Here is a 7,033-nt window from a genome sequence, read left to right as displayed (position 1 = left end):
TCCGGGGGGAACCACAGTCCCTGCCCTCAGGCGGGGGACTGACACTAAAAGGCTAAAAGTGTCACCCGGGAAGCCTGACTGGGGCGACTCAGTGGGTTGTGGTCGACGTTGCTCTCCCTCTCTTCCCCCCTCCCTTCCCCTCTCTCTAAAAAGAAATAGATAAAATCTTTAAGAAAGAAAGTGTCAGTTGGGGAGAAACAAAGTGCCTTCCGAGGGCGGGACCGCTGTGGACAGGACGTGCGCCCCAGCGAAGTCATCTGTGACTTGGGTCCATGAGTGGGCCGGGAATTCCTTCCTGCTAAATGGGAAAAAGTCTCCGGAGGCCATGCCGATGGCGTTGGGCGGGACAGATACATGTGTGTGTTACGTGGAAGCCTGTGTCACAGCATGCTGTTTGCTGTGGGTTGGCATCACGCGGGTGGTGAGGGAAGGAGACACTGCGGTGCACAGGTGTGGACACAGGCGTGCCACTTTGAGTCCTTAGGGTTGGCCGCCATCCTTTGTTTTTCTAAAATGTCTTGTCTGAGAGAGAGACACACAGCCAGCACAGCCTGAGACAGAAAATGGCTCCTAGCTGTCTCCTGTGACACGCTTTCTCTTGGCCTGAGCTCCCAGGGAGACCAGCCAAAAGGAAAACCAGCATGAGAACGGGGGTCCCGGGGGAAGGGGGAACCCTCTGGGGGCCACGTCGTGTCTAACATTTAGGGATGGGATGTGGTTTGGGGTCTGGGCACATGTGGCCTCTCTGTGCCCCCCAGCTGTCCCAGGGCTCAGCAACCAGTGTTTGCTGGGGGACGTGGCTCTCTTGGGAGGCCCTCTGGATGGGGGGGAGGGTGGTCGTGTCCAGGCCCTTTTTCTGCCGCGTGTCCTGATGGAGCCCCCACTTCCAGAGTACATGCCCTGTGCTGGCTGGCACCGCTCACTGTCCCCCTGTCCCAGCCCCCTGCCTGCTGTCTGCTCTTCCACCACACCCACCTCTTCAATGCATGGTGGGTGAGTGTGCGGGGCGTCTCACACATGCGCACACACACATGCATGTGTACACACACACACATACACTTTTCTCTGTCTTGGCTGGGACGCTGGAGGTTTTCCTCACTGCCGAGGAACAATGCCGTCACAGCAACTCTTGAAGCTAAATTCTGCATGAAAAGAGAAAGCAAATTGGTCCCCACTGGTATGAGAGGTGGCCTCTCTCCTTTGTGGCTACAAGCTGGCAGCCCACAGCTTATCCTCCCTTCCTGGGGGTGGGGCGGGGGGAAGCAAAACGAGCACCAGACCTCTGACGCGTCAAACCAGCAAAACTGGGACGCTTCGGAGAAGGATGAACCTGGCCGGCACCTACAAGGCTTAAAAATATGGTAATGCAATTAGCAGCCCCAGCAGCCTAATGAAGTCGCTCTGAAATGCTGATAAAATACCACTAAAGGAAACCGCTTAAGAGCCTCTTCAAACTTTCCAAAATGTGAAGAGCATCCTTATGGAGAAAATGGCAATCTAGCCTCCTTTCTGCAAGGTTCAAGATTAATTACGGGCTTATTTAGTGCATGAATGAGAAAACAAATGAACTCTAGGAGCGCAAAGATTGAAACCAATTTTTTAATCATTTTTTTTTTTACAATTACATTCCTATCATAAAAGTCTTCATTAGACATTGTCACCCGCGTATATTGTGTTAGGGACGGGTTACCACCCTGGGCTTTTGACAGGACTGCATTTCCTTCCATTAAAGGGGGCTCTTCCCAACAAAAGCCTTTTCTTTCTTCCTATCAGCTAAGGGCTGTGGCTTGGAAGGGGCTTGAGGCAGGGGTGGGGGAAATTCCTCTCCCTGCTTACCCTCCTCCAGCTGAGCTCATCTGCCTTTCCTGTGGACATGGCCTTTTCCCCGACAGGACAGTGAATGTACCTGGCTGCCCCCACTACCCCCAACACACCTTTCCTTTCACCCCACAAACAGTCCTCGGCACCAGCTGGTGCCGACTGCGGCTGTATGCCAGGAGCGCAGTGATGAGTCAGACCCCCATTCTCCTGTTCTCGGAGCTTCTCTCCCGTCATTTCTGGCCCCCGTAGGCCTGGGCTGTGGCTCCACAGCAGACACCCACCCTGGTTAGTGGGTGTGTCCGTGCAGCTGAGCAGCCTCACCGGTCACCGTGTGCACACCAGGCTCTGCTGGCCTTGGGCGGGTCTTTCATTGGCCTGTGCCTGTCCTCCTGCACCGCTGAACGGGGGATGTGACTGCCTGTGACTGTCGTGTCCAACGTGGAGAATGGATTCTCAGGGGCATGGTCCCCTCCTCCTGGGGGCCCACTCCCCCGGAGTGTGGGCAGGGCCTGCTGGGACTGACCGGATGCATGTGATTACGTCACATCGGTTTGTAACGTCATCTAGCAAGGAGGCTCTCTCTCTCCCTTACTGGTTTTGATGAAGCAAGTGGCCGTGTTGTGAGTTGACCTTAGAGGGGCCACACACCACGTTATAATCTCCAGTTGGCAGCCAGCAAGAAACGGAGACCCCCTAGTCCAAGAGCGCACAGTGTGCTGACATCTGCTCACGGTCACACACGTGTGGAAGTGGATCCTTTCCCAGGCCAGCCTCGGAGGAGCCCACAGCCCGGCCTTGACGGCAGCTCTGTGAGACCCTGCTTGGGAGGACAAGGCCAGCTGTGCCCGGGACTCATGACCCACAGAGACTACGAGATAATAAACATGTGTTGCTTCAAGCTCCCAAGTCGTAGAATCATTTGTTGTGCAGCCATGGGACACTGGTGAGACCAGGAAGACATCTGCGTGGGTACACAGGTTCAGCCGCTTTGAAACAATAGGCAACGCTACGAATGGTAAGGGTTGGGATGAGAAAGCGGCCAGCATTTACTGAGACCCTTCTATGCACCTGAGGCTGTTGCAGGTGCTGAACAGCAAGGATGGCACCTGCAGACGGTGATTAAGGTGTCTGGAGCTGGAGTCGGAACACCTGGGTTTGAATGCAACCTGACCAGCTCAACCCTCACTGAACTTCCTCCTTTCTAGAGTTAGTACTTTCCCCTCCTTATCCGACGAATAAATGTAATACGGTGTGTGAGAGTATTTAACTAAATGCTTGGTCCCTGGAAAGCTCACATAAATAAATAATATAATGTAACAGACATAAATAACTATGTGATAGATGCATAAACAATAATGCAATTTGTGTAACAAAGTTGCAAGGCATGATTTTCTCTATCTTACAAATGAGGAAATAGCAATTCAAAGAGGTTAAGAAACAAGTCCAAGCTCACACAGCTCACCAAAGGACGCCGTCCCCACCCCTTCACAGGTTCGTGCTCCCCCGAGCAGGCTCCTGCACCCCACCTGTTTGTAACGGTGGCAACTGTGGCGTTTTCCGAACCAACAGGTCCAGCTGGCAGGGCGTCCAGGAGCGGCGCAGACGGAGTGTGCACTTGGGGCAGTGAGAGGGACGGCTCAGACTTCCTGTGTTGGCTCTTTTTGTCCCTCACACAGCTTGGAGCTGACCAGGGCCGCAAAGCCCCTCGTGCCAGGCCGAGGACACACATCTTGGGCTGCGCACCCCACCGGCCGGCTAGCAGCTGTGGACCCCGGCAGACTGCGGCGATGCCAGACCCAGCCGGGGGCCCTTGGGAGGGGAGCAGGGAAACTGAGAGCCGGAGGCAGCGTCCAGGATGCCCCTACGCTGGGGTCCTGGGGCAGATCAGACTCCTGTTTGTTTGTTCTATTTCTATAGAGATGTCTGTGGCCTCTGGACCAACCCTCATCCCATGTCTGTGTTCATTAGCTCCAAAACGCACGTGTAGCTCTGCTGTAGCCGAGTTATCCCGAGGGGCTGCCCAATGTTGGGTGGAGGTGCCCACACCCTGTTGCCCCCGGCATGGCCAGAGGGACGCACTGGGGCACTTGCGTTCTGGGGTCACAGCCCCTTCAGCCCCAGCATTCCTTGGGGCTCTAGGGGTGGACGTCTCTGGGCAGAGCCCTGGAGCTGGAAAGGAGGGCTGTGGGTGGAGAAGGAAGTGTCAGCGGCCTGGACCCCAGGGGAGGCCTGCGGTGGGTGGGTGGCCCCCTGCCCTCTACTGAGTCTTGCTCATCTGTCCCATTGCCAGAGCTCCCGGTCCTTGATGGACACAAAGCTGGAAGGAGACAGTGGCCTTCAGAGCGCCTGGAGGGCTCAGCAGCTCAGCTACCAGATGACAACTGGAGATTCAGAGAGAGCGGCTTAGATTTGCATCCACTTTGCATCTCATTTGCATATGACACGCTGCCTGCCAAGCCCACACCTCTCAATCATTCTGCTCCTGCAGGGAATGGGGGGTGAGGTGGGAGGAGGCCTGCCTCCAGGCCCCTTCCTCTGGAGAAGAGGACGAGGGAGGGCCAGATGGAGGTGGACAGGTCCCTGGCCAGGGCTGCTGTGGGCAGGAACTGCTCTCCTGAGGTCCAGCATTCTCTGGAAAACCTGCTAGTGGGCAGGGAAGTTCTTCCTTTTCTCGGGGGTCATTTTCTCTCTTAAGCCAAGAGTTTACTGTACTAATAATGCGGCCTTTGTGGCCTAATCTCGGTTCTGGTCACTTGATTTCCCGAGGCTGCCGGAAGTACAGAAGTCCCAAGGACTCCAAACAGGGGGAAACGAGCCACCTGGGTTGGATGGCCTGCAGAAATTCTTGCATCAGGATGCTTTCACCGACCACAGGTTCTGCTGGCCCCTTCCCGTGCCGGGCTGCCTGGCCCTCAGGGTCCCTCGCACAAGGCAGGCCAGGCCACGCTGGGGGTACCCAGGGCCTGCTCCTCAGCTTCTGCCAAAGGGGATTCGTCTCAGAAGGCCTGGAGCCTGTATCTTTCCCAGGTTCAGGAAGCGGAGGAATGGGGGCAGAATGCTGTGGGTGCCGGATCACAGGCTTGGTTTGACCTTGCCCACCCCGGTCTCCCCCACCCCCCACCTCTGACCCTGAACTCCAGGAAGTGGGAAAGAGCCATGGAAGTGACAGGGGACTGGAGAGCTGGAAAATTTTAGTTTAAGGTAAATAGTCACAAGCCTAGCAAGTAAGGTATATGTTAAAGCTTTTGTTTCAGAAACTACAGATAAGGCCCACCCTGGCTTCTGGGAAAACAGCCGACCTCCTGGGACGCTGCTAAAGATCACCGCCTGGGGACAAGTGGACGCATCCGGGCCTTTGTGTTCCAGGGAGGGACAGACAATCACCTGCCCCTGGGAACAGCTAACCGCCCAGGACAGGAATGCTGCAGTTTCTTCTACCTGACCCTCCCTGAACTTCAAAACCCCTCACGCGCCTGGTTTATTCCCTGTTAAAAAAAACCTTGGCCTGGAAAGAAAAGACAAGATGGTCTGTTAGAGTGCAAACCCGCCATCTTCTCAGGCCGCTGGCCGTCTGAGTAAAGCGCCCATAGAGATTCAGTCGCTGTATCTGCTTATTGGGTTTGGTAGTGACGGGCAGCCCGAACTCCGGTGTCTTTTCTGGTTTCAGAAGCAAGCTAAGCCTTTTACCTCTCCTTTTCCCACCTTTGGACATGGCTTCCACCCTGGGCAGGTAGGAGTCTCCCTGCCCAGCTTCATGGGAGGTGTCAAGGGCTCAATGGACCAAATCCCAGCTTGGCCCTTGTCGCTCTGCAACCCTGGAAGAATACTGAGCCTTAGCTTCCTGCTGCCTCTTCACCACGACACAGTCTTGAAATCGACAGTCATTACCAAATCTGAGGTCCCTGGATCAGGGACACCCGTCCTTCGCTAAGGGTATTGGCAGGGCACCTCCTTCTTCCTCTTCACCACCCCCTCTTCAGTTTCATCCGTGCAGCGTTTAGGGCAAAAATCACCCCTGGCCCCTGAGGCTTTAGCAGAGGTGGGTCCTGGGATCCGACCTCAACCTGAGTCTTGGTCTCCCCCTGCTTTGCCCAGGGGAGGCCAGCCTGGGCCTTGCCCACTGGCAGGCACGCTGTTGCTGTCCTCCCCTGGGAAGGTCAAGGTAGTTGGGATTGCTGCCAGGAGCCCACAGCTTCAGAGGCATCCATGGCTCCCATCCCCCACCATGCACTCCGAAAAAGGGAAGGGGCTGCGTGGGGAGAGGCTGAGAAACACTGAGCAATAAAGGACTTTCAAATAGATTTACTTTAATTATATACTTTGGTAATTTGCTGTAGTTTCCCATCCCATTATTAAATTACAACAGTAACTCATCTCATGGATTTTCACTGGGAAAACATTCATTTTATTTTATTATGTTTTTGCACTATGGTCTATAATGAAGGCAGCAAACCCTGAGCTTGTACCTGGAGGCACGGGGGTGGGGTGGGAGGGCCATGGACCAAAAGGGGTGTCAGGATGCCCTCTGCTAAATCCTGGGGCAGCCACGAGGTACAAAAGGTGGGGGACCGTGGGGGAAGGGCATCTTGGCAAGAGGGGTCTGGGGCGGGGTCTCCTGGGGGCTGGGGAGCCCCCTGCCCCTGGGTAGACAGACGAGATTGATGGAGCAGGGTACACCTTCCCTGAAGGTCTGAGCAGGCCCACCTGCCGCCAGGAGAAACACCTGGAGCTGCTCTCTTCATCCTCTGCTCGGCTGCTTCTCAGAAGCGGGGTGGGAAGCACGAAGGTGCGAGACAGGGTGGCAGCAACAACCACAGCAGCCCCAGAAGTTTTCATTGCTTTGGTGTGAAAGAAGATTCTCCGCTGAAGTTCCAGGCTGCCTGGCCTTGGGGCTGAGTTCGGCATCAGTGCATCTCCCACTGGAGGGGCGAAGAGTCTGGAAGCTTCAGGCATGATGGGACCATCCTTGACTTCTAGTCTTGCTCTCTTCCCCTCTTCCTCTGAGCTGGACTCCTTGACCCCCGTGAACCTCAAATGTCTCCCTGTCTCAGTACCCGAGTATCAGACAAATAGAGGGGATGGGGAGAAAACACACTGGGGTTGTCCCTACACCCCTGAGGGGCAGGGATTAGAATTAAGCCACTGGTGGTAATAATAGTAATAATTTGTTCTGAGCATTTCCCATTTGCTTGGCATTGTGTCAAGCACACTA

Source organism: Desmodus rotundus, chromosome 9, assembly GCF_022682495.2.
Source record: "Desmodus rotundus isolate HL8 chromosome 9, HLdesRot8A.1, whole genome shotgun sequence".
NCBI lineage: Eukaryota > Metazoa > Chordata > Mammalia > Chiroptera > Phyllostomidae > Desmodus > Desmodus rotundus.
Note: the sequence above shows the minus strand (reverse complement) of the source record.